The sequence below is a fragment of the Macrobrachium rosenbergii genome, chromosome 42 (genome assembly GCF_040412425.1).
Source record: "Macrobrachium rosenbergii isolate ZJJX-2024 chromosome 42, ASM4041242v1, whole genome shotgun sequence".
Classification (NCBI taxonomy): Eukaryota; Metazoa; Arthropoda; class Malacostraca; order Decapoda; family Palaemonidae; genus Macrobrachium; species Macrobrachium rosenbergii.
The window spans coordinates 48,160,108-48,176,467 of record NC_089782.1 but is presented as its reverse complement, the minus strand read 5'-3'; positions in this window follow the sequence as shown (position 1 = coordinate 48,176,467).

The window sequence follows — 16,360 nt, the reverse complement described above, 5'->3', positions numbered from 1 at the left end:
TAAAACAATATTTTCATGTGATACAGACAATTTGGTATAGGCTTAGGCCAATGATGTCTTTTTATGATATGTGATACTATAATGAAAGTAAACTTCACTGTCCAATTCTTAAAAACTGGACCAGCCCCTCAGTTCTAACTTAAACTCATTCATTAATATTGCATGAGAATAGAAGCCTATTCTCTGTTACGCCTTTTTACTTCTTTCCCATTATTAAGTGAATTGCTGCAAGAGTTGGCCCCTCCACCCCCTCATCATATTAGGAAAAAGTGGCAAAACACTTTCCTATACGGATAAGTTTAACTCATGATACATATTTTTTATATTGGTTTTAGGGACATTTTTAACTTAACATAATAAGTTACACTCATTATCTTTACACTGACATCAAATTCCTTAACGTAGAATTGTGTATAAAGTTACAAGTACAGCATCTATAAACTTGGTCAATTCATACAATAACGTAATCATAAAGCAAACAAAATCTTTCCCTTCTTGGAGGAATGTTAGTCAGTTGATATATATTATTTTGAATAAATATGCTTTAATAAAAGATAGAAATGAGTATATATCGTTCTAATATATAATCATAAACAAAAATTTTATTTTTGTAAATGATGAGAATACTATTCCTTACTGTCTATGATTACATCAGCAAAAGGTATGAATTGACTTGTTGTGTAAGCTGTGAGCACTTCACTTTAATTGAAGTGCAGTAGTTGCCATTTCTTTAATCCCTAATTGCATCTAATACATTTACCCTCCAAGTGCCTTTCGGAAAAGATTTCCAAATGTAATGATCTACATTCCTGTAAAGTTTTAATCTAGAATTTTCAGTCATTATCTTCCAGGTAATCAGTACCAAGCAACGTGAAAATAAACTTAGCTTCCGTATACAGTTAAGTTTTTTGCCAATTCGCGCGATAATTAATTCCAACCGCTGGAGTGTCCAAGGCGATATTTCAATTATTCCTGCACAACTAACAACGATGTTGGTGATCATGTAGTAAAAGACGTAGGATCGTGTGTAGGACCATTTTAACACTGTACGCAGGATCGTGTATCACATAACATCTTCAACCATATGTATCAGGTGTGGTTTCTGGCTGAAATAGTTACATTAAGCCACTACTTCGCATGCACGGGCTGGGATTTGCATACTATGGAAAGAAATTATTGATTTAGGTTGTCAATGTTGATTTTATTGAGGTAATAATTATATTAATAATTATCATAAATTATGATAAAAATTTATGTAATGCTAATAAAAAAATTTGTTATAGGGGATATATTGTTGTAGGTTAATCATACTTCCGGCAGTGCCAGAAAAAGTTGAAGTGTCAGGTGAAAAATGAGAATAAACCCAGAAAACTGGAGGAAACGGTGACGTAAAAACGAAAATTTCATTGGTTTTGTCTGTGTTTGTATGTCTGTCACGGGGTATGGGTCTGATTTTGAGTTAAAAACCTTTCTGGGGTTGAACATTCACTTTTAAATAAATAAATAAATTTAAATAAATAAATATATATATATAAATAAATATATATATATATATATATATATATATATATATATATATATATATATATATATATATATATATATATATATTATATATATATATATATATATATATATATATATATATATATATATATATATATATATATATATTACTTAAACGTCGATTTACTTAACCAAGAACCCATTCCGTCTGACGTTTCTACGAGGACGTGGCCTTTAGGTTATCCACACCCAACCCGCAATGTGTATGTAGGTGTCTGTGTGAGTGTGTGTGTGTATGTATGTGTATTTGTGGGTAGAATGGAAGTGGTGAGGTCGGGGGGTGGGGGGTCACTGGGGAAGAAATATGCTTCCTCTATCGCATCATCCAGAGTGTCTTCTTTGTCTGCAGACCGTGTGAGTGAGTGAAAAGGTCTCTCAGACGCCTTGGCGAGGCGTTGTTAGTGGACTGGTTGCCCTTGTAAGCCTCTCGGGAGAAGTCGAGGGCCTTCTTGGATGGCTAAATTCCAAGAGCTCATTGGCCGAGCTTCTTTTTTTTTAGTAGCTTTCCTCCGGCCTTCTGCAAAACTTTCCTTTGTCTTTGGTAGTATTAAATCAATTACTACGGATTATTTATAGTTATTTATGTTGAGCATTGCTTTTAAATGATTTTTCCATATATTTTTTTCTTGTAAAATATTTACTCCCGTTATCAATGTTGCCAATGAATTTATATTGTTAGGTAATGGGCTGCCATCAGAGTAGGTGAGTTCACGGAGGTTCAATACAACAATAAAACGGAGAGTCTGGGAGTAAACTAAAAATACCGTGGTAGACTGTAAAGTTGGCTCTCTCTCTCTCTCTCTCTCTCTCTCTCTCTCTCTCTCTCTCTCTCTCTCTCTCTCTCTCTCTTTCTCTACTGCTTAAAGGACGGCTATTTATGGAAATGACCTACATATTAAAAGTGTGCTTCTTTCATCTGATAATCTATATAAGTAATTATAGATTAAACCTTTATCTAATTTGCCTACACCACACAGTATTACACACACACACACATGCGTAAATGCTGACTAATATTACTCTTAATACGTGACAAGATGTCGAGGAAAACTTTCAAGGCTTAAACATATTCTAGTAAATGCCGCAGATGATGTATACAAAAGGTTTTGAAGAGAGGATTAGTGTCAATTAAATCCAAAACAAGATTGGATGAAGAAATTGGTAAACCAACTATCATTTTACGGAGGTTGAGAAAAATGTGGAGATAAAGAAAATTTCAGAGTAAAAAATTTAGCAAAGGTGAAGAGTAGATCAGAGTGTTTTGAGATGGCTTTACAGTGCGGAGAGAATGGAGGATGTTAGGTGTTTACGTAATTTGAAAATTTTGGGAGGAAAAAGCTATGTAAGCCCAGAAAATGCTGGGTAGATGGATGAAAGATGTATTTTAATTAAAGGTCTTTAATATTTAGGAAGTGATAGTGTACAAAAGATACATGAGATTTTAGCAGTTAGTGTTAGTGTGTTTGAGGTGCTGCTAATGTCTCTTCCATAGACGTATTTAAAGCAGCCAATTTATGGAAATTTTCAGGCTGGGGCTTCATCCCTGATTCGCCGGTTAGAGGATAATTATTAGGGCAAGAGTCTTTTTTTCACTGTAGTGGCCAGCTATAGAGGAAACTCATGATGTTAAAAATAGTTACTTATTACGGTATTTACATATTAATTAAATGTTGAAGGTTGTTTTTAGAAGAATTTTTTGAATAGGGAAATTTTAGATTTTCCACTTGACTTTATTCATATCCCTAAAATATACCATCATTATATTTTAGTGAAGCTACATTAAATAATGAATAAAAATAATTTGTTTTTTCTATTTCATAAATCTTTTATTGCACTCTCATCTTCTGACAAATTGACATCCCAGGAGTTAATATCATATTTTTCGCATTTCAGTATCTGCAAGCAAGCAGAAAAAGACAAGTTCTCAACTGGTTATCACTTGCCATCTGCATCGGCAGCAAAATCTTGGAAGAATTAATGCATTGCATAACTTTGTTGCTTGGAAATATTTCGAGAGATGATTTGGTAAGTAATGCAAGATTTTCGTATTTATGTATTTCGGCAAGGAATATCTTCATAAACAAGTAGTAAAGAAAATATGGTAAAGATTGTTAAATGATTTTGGTTTATTGCGTACACGATGGGTGGCTCGTTAAATTATCGAAAAACCTTTTGATTTAGAAATATAAATTTAATTAGTATCATTATAACATCTTACTATCAGAAACTAGTATTAGCAATAGTAAAAGTAGTAATGGTAGTATCAGTAAGATCTTTGAATTTTTGGTTTTCTGTAAAGGAAAACAATGGTGCCGACTTTGCCTGTCCGTCCGCACTTTTTTCTGTCCGCACTTTTTCCTGTCCGCCCTCAGATCTTAAAAAAACTACTGAGTCTGGAGGGCTGCAAATTGTTATGTTAGTCATCCACCCTTCAATCATCAAACATACTAAATTGCAGCCCTCTAGCCTCAGTAGTTTTTATTTGAATTAAGGTTAAAGTTAGCCGTGATCGTGTGTCTGGCAACGCTAAAGGTTCTAACAACATAGGCCACCACCGGGCCGTGGCAGAGAGTTTCATAAAGCATTTGCGCTGTACGGAAAACTCGATTGCGCCGAAGAAACTTCGGCGCATTTTTCACTTGTTATTTTTGCGGTTGATGTTTGGGAAACCTCATCTGAGTCATACATATAGAAATGAAATATTCTTGCTGGCTTTCCGTGTTTACGAACTAACGGCATTTCTCAGAACAGTGAAGGCATGCCATCGGTTCACAGACCTTGTTACTCCTTAGGCCTTGCCGAGGAAGAGACCCATTCCGAGGAACCAGGAGCTTACTGTCTTCCTTCCGAAAATGAACCGGTATCGGCTTAATATTCTCAAAAGACATAGCTATGCTTCTGTGTCCTGAGAGACCTTGCTGATGCTGGATCCATTCCGCCAGCCGTTCCATGTCCCACTAGAAGGTGAAGCTGAACTGGAGCCATATCCAAGTACCGGAGTCAAAGAGATCCAAAATGACCTCAGGACGGATTGTTGAATATACCTTATGCCTTCGAGGTCGTGAGCCTTTCTTTTTTATATTAGTGTAAATAAACTTCAGTCCTCCAAGGATTCCGATGGAAAATCCGGCACCCGATCCCACAGAAGGCCCTCCTCTGGTCTTTCCAAAGGAAGCCCTAAAGCTACGGTTTTAAAAATTTGTATTCTTGGACTAAGCTTGGCAACTCAAGAAATAAGTTTGACTAAGAGATCCTGGGTGATTTGGAAAACAGTGATGTATTTTTACGTCATCGGAATCTGAATGGATCAGTGTTAGTGAATAGTTATTAATTAATAATAATATCAATAATCATAGACTAGTAAGCAAATGAAGCTATGCATATTCGTGCATGTGTGATCCCACCTTAACGATCATGAGTGGCTGATTTTATACCAATAAAGATATGATGTCGGTTACTTTGTGCATAACTTAGTTACAAGTTGATGGAAGATGTGCCACATTAAAGATCTTGAGGAATGGCTAAACTGTTGTTAAATTAAATGAGAAACTAATGGAATCAGTTAAGGTGTTGCTACATAGACTGTTGATTTATATTTTGTACACTAACAGATTTAGCTACCTGGATAAAATTTTCATTATAGAACGAAATGAAATAAGAATCACTTAGACTCCTAAAAAGCATAATAACAAATAAGAAACTAAAAGAATTAATGAAGGAAGTGGTACATATAATTCTACTCGATTTGTTGTCCATACTTCTTTATTTTGCGTTTTTTCCCTAAGTGTTCAGCAACGTGGATAATGTTTTCCTCACAGGGAGAAATGAATGCAGGATCTCTTAAGACAGCACGCTTTGTCTGCAGAGAAAAAATCCCTGATAAAGATTTCCCGAACGACATCTCTCGGGTCGAACGAACGAGCAACTGAGGCAAAAATGCATTACACACAAATCAATGGGTTTTTTAGACACGGTCGAACAAATTCGAAATCGTTTTATCTTTACTTACAATTAGCTGTCTGAGATGGCCCGAAGGAACGACCAGGGGAAAAAATAAAATGACATGGGGTAATTAGACAGTTACATTAGCATTACATCTGTTAATTAGATTTACTGATAGATGGAAAAGAAGTAAAAGGGGCCGTGATAAAAGTCATAATAGGAAGGGAGAGGGGAGAAAGCAAGTGAGGGGAAACGGAGAGATTAGGCAATCGTCACGAACGAGGGGTAAATGGAAGAAAGGGAAATGAGAATGGTTGTCATTTCCCTTCCGTGTGATTACTTGAACCAAACATCAAAAGATGACGAAAATGGCGCGAGTGTTGTCCCTATCTCTCGTCCGGGAAGAGGGACTGAAAAGGGACGAGCCATCGATTCGCCTTTGCAAATGATATGTCGAAAATCGCCATCCTTTCAGGCCCGGTCGTTGTTGTGGGTGGACCGGGACCCATTTTGTGAGGGCTGCGAGATGGATTGGTTTCCTCGCTCTGATGCGAACTTTGGTGTATTGCTCTGATGCACGATTTTACTATGGAATCCCTAAATGTGGCTGGGAAGTCTTGACTGCCTTTGCACTGTAGCTGTTTCACTTATGTGTTGTCTCAGGAAATTCAGCTTTCTGATAAGTAACTAAAACCTGATAAGTAACGAACACCACATAGCATCAATTCTACTTGACCACTCAGGGCATCCGATAGCTACCTGTAATTCCATGCAATTTGTAGAATAGACAAAGTAAACTATACACTCAGCATTCACTTGAAAAGATTTATTAGTAATGATGACGCTTTACCTGATAAGTGAAATCTAACAAGTCGGGGACTGTTGTACGCTTGATTGAAGGCTCTAAAGCTGAGTTCCTTCTGATTTTAAGATCTTAGGTACGCTTATGTTGTAATATATATATATATATATATATATATATATATATATATATATATATATATATATATATATATATATTTATATATATATATATATATATATATATATATATCAAATATCAAATGAAATACATACTTGCATCCACATAACGTTCTGAGGAAAAGTCAGGTAAGGCACAAATATCAAACAAATAATTAATATATGCTGAAATATATATATATATATATATATATAATATATATATATATATATATATATATATATATATTATATATATATATATATATCAAATATATATTTCATGGCTGAAATTAATTATTTGTTTGATATTTGTATATCTATATATCCTCAGAATATATAGATGCAATCATCTCATTACTTAAGCAAACATCTAATTAACTGTAACCTCTGTATACAATTAAACATCATTAAATATTTAAGGTCATAAAGTTTTCTCTTTCTTGGCAAGTACTCCTTATACGCTCTGATGACCTTTAAAGGAGGAACTTATAATAAAAAAATGTCAGATTAAAGAACAAAACGCAGATCAACCATGACAACCTTTTCTGAGCTGATGACTCTGTAGAGACCATCGTTGTGATGGAAATGATTAGGTATAGCTTTATCATTGTAATTATTATTATTGTTGTTGTTGTTGCTGGTGCTGTTGTTGTTATCGTGGGTGTTTTTTATATTTATGTTGTTCATTTTGATGTGGTAAATGCTTTCACCATCCCCCGCAGTTAGATTTGTAAACTATCATTAATTATTATTATTATTGTTGTTGTTGTTGGTGCTGTTGTTGTTATCGTGGATGTTTTTGATATTTATGTTGTTCATTATGATGTGGTAAATGCTTTCACCATACCCCGCAGTTAGATTTGTAAAGTGTCATAGGTCTTAACCGAAGGCTCTTTTCTTCAATGACAATGTTGAAGAAATTGGACAGCTAGGAAGGAAGAGAACGGTTAGGGTGCGTCCACATGTAATAAACATAGAACATATATGACAAGCACACGCCGGTAATTTATTATTTGCCAAAGATTTGCCAAAGATTCCTTCTCCACGTACGACCGCCAACTTGTTTTCCAACCTGGTTGTAACATGGATGCGATAAGTTACCGACGAGTATTAATGGATGTTTTACTGTAGTGTGGAAGCAACATTCCTTGTCAGTTGGGAAGCAACACAGGCAATCGGTTCTATTCTCTCTTCCATTTAAACGAGAGAAGAGCTCATTTACAAAGTCGTTATCTATCATCCTTTTGTTATTACGTTCCAGATTTATATATGGGATTAACTTGGTAGCAACGCCCTCTCCCCAGATGATTAATATCCGAGTACTGGACATCAGCTTGATATCTGAATCGAGTAAATACAATATAGTGTAATGAGTATTCGTGAAACCTTAACGAAATGATTTCAGTTAGAGATAGTTTAATAGAGATATTCGTTTAATATCTGATATAGAGAGATAGACAGTAGAGATATATAGAGAGAGATAGAGAGATATATAGAGATAGATATCCATAATATATATATGTATATATGTATATATATATATATATATATATATATATATATATATATATATATATAATTTATATATATATATATATATATATACATTTATATACATACATATATACATATATATATATATAAATTATATATATATATATATATATATATATATATATATATATATATAAATACATATGTATATATATATATATATGTATATATATATATATATACATATACTGTACATATATTGCAAAATCACAAACATGTCTACATACAAACACAAACACAAACAGGCACATTAAGGTATTGTATTCTATTTTTTAAAGTAAAACTTTTGATTAACAATATTCAAAATAAGAAGTAAGTTGAAAGGGAAACAGCATCCCCCCTCCACAAAAAATACAGTTAATTGCCTGTAGTAACCGACTAGTCGATTTTTTTTTTACCACGAAATATCACTTGCAGTCATAAAGTAGTGTGCATATGCCATCCAAAAAATTTAAGTTTTTCTGCTCAAACCATGAGCCGATCTTTGCACAGATGGACAGAACCCAGTTCTTGGACTCTTATTAGAATTTCTACAAAAATCGCAATATTTACTTGTCCAGTGCATTGGCCATCATTCCTGCCTAGAGCAAAAAAGTAAACGAAGGCTGCATTGATGGGATATTGACCTATACCAAGTATTTCCTTAAGGATTTGGCCCTTTAAGTGGCAGAATTCCTGCAGGAAATTGCCTGGGATAGGAGTCATCAGGGAAGCCACAGCAGGAGGCCTTTTGTTGCATGTTCGTGGCCGAGTCCTTAAAGGAGGATTTAAAGAGAGCATGACGACAACGATGATGATGATATGGGCTCAGGAACACCTGGGTAGGATCAATATGTATGAATGATGTAGAAGAACCGAGAGAGAGAGAGAGAGAGAGAGAGAGAGAGAGAGAGAGAGAGAGAGAGAGAGAGAGAGAGAGAGAGAGAGAGAGAGAGAGAGAGAGGCCTTAATTTACGGGGTATTGCCAGAATACGTATAAAGTTATCAGTTGTAGTACCTGAAGACTTAACGAGCGAAATTGCTTCTAGAAATCGAGACAAAATAAGATTTGCAGAAGTAAAAACAGCTCACTTAAAAGAAAATGTGAATAGTTGTGGTTTGCAAAATTACAAGATAGTATATAATCGACCAACGTCAATGGTTTTAGTAAGAAAATAAATCTGTTTGGAAACTGAAGTGTTTCAATCGATTTCATGATAGGAACCAGAAAATTTGTAAAGTATTAATCGCTTATATTTTCCTTTAGCCTTTGACGGAGGACATTATGATTGAGGCCTCCAGCAGTTAGGATTCTCGACTCGATTTTGAAATGATTTTTTGGATGGGAAAGGTTATGCGGATCATTATCGAAAATTAATCACAATCAGCCTCTTACCCGATTTTCACCATGTGACGAAAAATAGTGTATTCAGCAAATGAATAGTGAACTTACTACACCATAGGAGTACTTGAATAACGGGGCATAAAAAATGTAGCCTATATACAAGATTCAAACATTTTTATATTAATCTTTTTCATCCATACTTTATGTAACAGAACAAAAAAATGCAACAGTAAACCTTGAAAGAAAGTACAGCTGCAATGTTTTTAGTTATATTCCACACGAAGAATAAATGAAAATGAAATTCAGACGAAATGAAGAATCTTATGAATAACGCATGGTAGCATATGAACATTCTAAAGTCTTTTCAATTTAGATTATAAGGAGATAACCGGGATCTAATTCAATTTTCTTTTCTAAAAAGCTATTCTTCTTCTAAAATTTTATAGTTGGCTGGTAGACAGCCAACGTTCTTCCCTAACTTAGAATGATGTCTATAAACTTTCCCGTGGAAACTCATTTTTCCCCAAGTCTACTTCAAGAACCGATGAAGTGAGAAAATGAAGAAAATGAAAAGAAACTCTTCCCCATATCTCAATTTTCGTTCCGGATGGCATGAATAACTCTGAATAGCGATACAGAAAGATTATTAGATTAAGAATTTGAAGAGATGCGTGCTTTGTGCTTCCAGTTTGAAGCGACGTTCCTTTCTTACATTGTATTGCTATGGATAAAAGGGGACTTTTGGTACAAGGTCGGGTTAGGAAAAACTAGGTTGGAAAGATTAATCATCTGTCTATGTATTACTATCAATATAGTAACAGTTCTGTAACAGTTATTCATTGAGATAGACAGCAGCTGGGATGAAAATCCTATCTCTTATTTATCTATTTTTTTAGATATTGCTTATTCATTTAAATAAAATTATTTTTCAAGATTTGTTTCACATATACATATAAACAACCAATGAAGAGATAAACGATTTACGTCATATAAAATAAATTTCTTTCTGAAGACTGAATTTTGTATGTGATTGTGGCTCAAAGTAGGTTATTAAGATATGAGATTGCAAACGAAAACTGAAATTCTATATTATATGAAAGGCTTAAGAGGTAAACTTGGGGATTAAGTTTTTTTTTTTATTGAAAAGGGAATTTTTCTTTCATCTTTACTGAAAGGAGGTAAAAAAAGATACTGGGTTTTCTAAATGGAATAGTTTCCCCACGTTTCCATTTTGTGATCCAGTGAGCTGAGAATATTAAGAAGAATTCTTCTTCTGCTTTATATCCGAAGAGCGGAAGTACTCAAACAGTCATAAATCTCCCTGAGAGGAATTGTTTCACGTAGTCTTGCAAAACAATTTTATGATTCCATTCGCTATTTTGAATTGTAATTGCTTTTCACTTCACCATAAAAGCATTATCTTATAAGCGCGAAGGCAGGAGTTCTATTTTCTAGATTGAAATTTGTTCATTTGTTTTATTTTTTAAGTTTTTTTTTTTTGTAACAATGCAGGATCTCAGTTTTTTATAGGTGGATATATTTCCCGCTTAATTTACTTGTATATTTTGTCTCATATTTTTATGTTAATTTATTGATCTTACACTGAAGTTTGCACAACTATCCTCAAACCTTCTCCTCCCAAGATGTTTGAAAATTTCCCTTCAGTAATATTCTTGCATTAAAGTCTCAATTATTCGGTTGCATTGCCTCATGTACCATGTTGTCATTAATGGTATATTTAAGCCGGAATGTTCCCCCGTTTCCAATAATGGTCACTCGTAGTGTAATTAGAGATGATTAAGCGATTGTTTGAACACTGTGAATCACCCAGTAATATTCATTAGCGGAGAGTGATTCTTTCCAAAGAGGGCCGTTAACTGGATATGCAATGTATGCATAATGTATCAATAAATTCTGTAAATGAATCTCGCACATATATCATCAAGATTTGTTTTTAAATTGGCTATCAGAACATTGAATCAAAAGTAAAAATTGATATCAGTATTAGTCTCAACAAACATACTGATAATAATGAGAACTGATAAAGTTTACGGCGAAATTTACTTCACAGGTTTAATGAGATACCTGCTGATTGAATCTGTAATGAGTCCAAAATTCTTCCATTCCCTAAAACGTAAAACTCTCACTTACAGTAATTGTCATTACAGAATGATACATTATTTGAGTGATTGCATAATGAACATTCCCTCTGCATTTCTTAACTGAAATTTGCACATTTTCAAAGGAGATATCCCGATCATTTTGCTCGTCAGGTAGATGAGCTAGTTTGTGCTGTGTACCGAATTACTATCTCCTTTTTACATGTTTCTCTTCTAAGAAGATTTAGGGAAACAGATTATGTCTCACTTCTCATTGGAAAGCATCACAAATAATAGGGAGATTGGAGCACTCCCATGAAGGTAATTTGAATAGTAAGAGTGAGAATGATCTTGGTTTGTGCAGTGAAGAGAAAGACGGCATCATCCGACACAAACGAATAGTTTGTATTCGATTCGTTAGCAGCAGACTAACGCACGAAAACCTTTCGAAGTATGTGTTGCGAGGTAATTTGATTGCTCGATGAATAAGTTTTGAAAATATCACTTGCACAATAGTAATAAACAAACAGTACGAACTCGAAAAAAATGATACCGAATGCAATCAGAATTTCTTCACTTGGTTGTTCATTTCGATCTAAGGTTTTGTCGTGATAAGTGTATCCAAATGGTGAGAAGGAATCGAGGAGTTAAGAGGCCATTGTGGTTATTACAGACATGCGTATCTGGTAAAAAAAGTAATCAATAGATTATATATATCTGATGAATATGTTTTTAAACTCAAAGCTGGCGGAAAAGCATTACGAAAATTCCCTTTCTTTTAATCAAGTCATTTGGCGTTTTCCTTGTGTGTCGCATTCCTGTTGATCTATTCCTGTTCTTCTGGGGGTCATGCTGCGGCACAGTCTAATCTCCCTCCAGTCTGAATATGAATCCCATGCCATGGTGAGTTTCCATCCGCATCGAAGACGAGACTGATGCTTATAATTTTACATCAAAAGAAAAGATCAGTTAATTTTCTCTTGACGCTGATTCGGAAGTATATCAAACCATCATTTTATTTACTTATTTACTTACTTACTTATTTATTCATTCATTTATGTATTTTTATGTTTTCTACGAAAGATATCAGGTCCTGTACACATCATATTGCGGGAACTTCAAAGGGTCTTCCAGCATCCTTCTTATCCTTATAAATGCTATTTGAATGCACTCAACTGGAATGACTTCTGGATCAAAGGATTTCGAATTTTTAGGTCTTTTTTTTTTCTTGGAAAGAGACGCAGCTTACGTACTCTCTGCTACGGTTTTTTTGTCCATTTTTTATGGTAGAATTTTTTTATTTCATTTTATTTTCAGACACTGAATATTCAACTTAAATAGGAAAGGGTACATCCGACAGGTTTAGTTTTACGTAACAGAAGATCAAACGAGATTTTCGTAACAGATTTCGAGTACTACAACTTCGTTTTATTGAATTGAAATGGAAAAGAAACGTAATCTGAATTAATACCGATAATCAGTGTAAATTGAAGCAATATTGATTAAGCTTCAAAAAAAAAAGATTAAATGAGTTGCTGTATTGTTGTAAATGATTACATTATTAAAAGGGAAAGTCATTCGTGGTAATCCTCATTACGGAATTCGTTACCCACTTTCTCTTTTTAAAATAATGTTCAACCCTTCCTTCTTCCATTGTCTGAACATCCTATATCCCTAAAACTCATTATAGAACGAAGTACTGACGTTCTCTCGCTCACCGGTAATACCAATCTGATGAACAACAGAAGCAAAAAATTATTATTAGTACTGTAGAAAAACACTAGTTTTAAACAGAAAGGCATTGTGATCAACAAAGTTTAATTTAGATAATTAAATCGAGAATTATTTCAGCTTCAAATGCATTTTTGTTGAGCAAACTGACATGAGTCTTACTTCATGATTCATTTTGTTTTTGTTTTCTTTATTGTCCTTTCTTATTTATTATATTAGCTGCTATTAATCATGTTTTTTTTTTTGTTAACTCTCTTTCCTAGTTTAACATTTACTTGTCAGTTTCATTTTCTGTACGGGGCTTCTTTCCTTAGTATGTCCCATATAATATAATAATAATAATATAATAATAATAATAATAATAATAATAATAATAATAATAATAATAATAATAATAATAATAATAATAATGAGGCATTAGATTTCTTGCACTGTCTCCAGGCTAAGCACTCAACTGCCTAGATTCGCGCGTCAGTTTATGGCAAGATTCAATCGAAAGTGGATTCCCTGTCTTCCTTTCTCCATCTCGTGACCACTTTTCAAAAACTGACTTCGTAGCAAACCCTCTCACGGTGGATTAATATCCGCGTGTTCGATATTAACTTCGTTTCCTGAATCAGGTAATTACCGTGTATTTCAATGTGTATCAGTGGACGTGGAAGGAATTCACAAGATGCTTCATAATTTCAGAAGAGAGAGAGAGAGAGAGAGAGAGAGAGAGAGAGAGAGAGAGAGAGAGAGAGAGAGAGAGAGAAAGTTAATCTGATCTTTTAATAACTTTACCTCTTGATCTCATCGCCGCCTTTGCTTTAATTCATAGAAAAGTCCCTTCCACCCCCAACAAAATTTTATAGTTACAGAGGAAATGGATGAGATGCTGCCATCTCTGTACCAAATCCATGGGACATGGTTACGAATCGTAGCCGGGCCAAACGCACTAATCATACTTAATTCCCTTTGGGCACTGGACATTCCTAATGTAAAGTACAATCAGTATTGCGTGAGTAATTTCACCTTAATACACATGGCAAAATGGGTCTCATATACCCAGAAATGGGGTCTTGTATCCCTTTTTTGATCTGGGTACAGACCAAAAAAGGGATACAAGACCCCATTTCTGGGTACAGAGGGGAAGAGACACTCAAACAGACGAAACATAAACTCCACTAGGCAATGACTCGAGTCTAGCCAGTCTCTTCCTCGAACGTTGGCCCAGGCCGAAATATCCAGATGAACTTTACCCTTCGAGGTGATAAAATTCCTGCAAGAAATGACGTGGGCAAATCTTCATCAGGGGAGCCACTACGGGAGGTCCTTTGCCGTATGTTTATCGAGTCCTTAAAGAGCGGTTTAAAGCGAGCTTGATACTCACTATAATGAGCTTTGGGAATTTCGTGGAAAGCGGCTGTTGTGTCGCTGATGGGGACACCTTGGCTGCGGCGATGGTGCTGATAATGATGATGATGATGATGTGGTTTATGCCGGAGCCTCAGGGACACCTGGGAGGGATTGTATATAAATATGAAAGAGAGAGGGAGAGAGAGAGACAGAAAGACTAAGAGAGAGACAGACAGACAGACAGACAGACTGACTGTGTGTGTGTGTGTGAGAGAGAGAGAGAGAGAGAGAGAGAGAGAGAGAGAGAGAGAGAGAGAGAGAGAGACGGAATGCCTAGCATGCCAGCAAGTTTTAACCAGCTTCCCGACCCAGCAGTGACCCAGTTGATAGCATTTCAATCGAATTATCTCTTCTGAATGAATAAGATAGAAATAATCAGAAATAATCAACACACAATCACGTGTGGAACAGAAATAAATCGTTACATCGCAGTAAATTATATTAGGAATGTTCCCTTTAAATTGTACTGAATTCGTCTCAAGTGCTATTCGAAACTAAAGCCTAGTAGACGTTGAAGTTGAGAATTGGTGTACTCTTGAAATTTTGTTATTGTTGTTCATTTCAGTTTGAAACTTTAAAACGTTTCATCTGTAATGTGATGACTGTTTAATAGTATCCAGGCTCATATATTATCATCTCCAGTCAAAACTAAGCATTTTTCAAACACCAAATATAAACCTCTATGAACTAAATTGTAATTCCAGGTGTTACAAGAAAAGAATATCACGAACATCTGTGCAACCTGCTAGAGAATTTTCGTGCCGGAAACTAATATTTTACAAGAAAGATTTTGTAGATAAACTTGGAAATTAGGTTCAAGATCGAAAAGGAATTCTTATTTAATCTTTGCTCTAAGGTGGAAAAAGTATAGGGCTTTTTCTAAATTGAATAAAGTAGTTTTTTCATCGAATCCATTATGTGAACCAGTGAACTGAGAATATTAGAAAATTCTTCCTCTACTCTATATCCGTAGTAAGCTTCTCGTCAGAAATCTCACAGAAAGGAATTATATTCTATCCAAAGTTTTTAGAAGGAATTCTAAAATTTCGTTCGCCATCTGATTGATTTCAGCTTAAAATACCGAGACCCAAAGTATGTTGTTTAGATTAAAAGTGGTCTAGGTTTCCAAGCACTCAGCGTCATCTTATTACCATGAAATTCACTTTTTTTTTTTTTGACACTTCTTTTGAGGGGTTCTGGAAATTTTTACTCAAGTAATAGAAGGACGGTTAAAATTCTTAAGTCTTATTCATGTTGTTTTCGGTATTTAGAATTCATTAGATCGCTAATGAAAGTAGATTAAATTTTAAAAGAAAATGTAGACCGATTGTTGTAAAATAAGGCCAGAGTAGTCATGAAGTTTATTTGGAGATTAAATCTCCTTTTAAGAAATTGTCAAAATATCCACTGAGGTTTGCTGAGCCCTCAAGTTATACTCGTACTTGAAGTTGAAAATCATATAACCCGGTTTAAAATATAATTAGTTGTTGATTACTTTTTATTTATTAAGAAAATTTCTTTAGTGATAAGACCCCATTTTTATTAACTTGGCATGTTTACTGAAGTTGCTTAAAACCTAGAAAGTGGGCATTAAGGAACCGAATGACGTAACAAGATGATTGCGTTGAGTACATTTAAGTTTGTGAGATTTGAAGTAACCATTGTTGTCCGATTTCGATTGTTTGTCCTGTAACACAAGCGAATACTGAGGACTGTAGTCCTATACTATTTTATTTTCTTAAACACAGGCTTTCGAAATTCCTGTAAGCGAATTGCATATGGA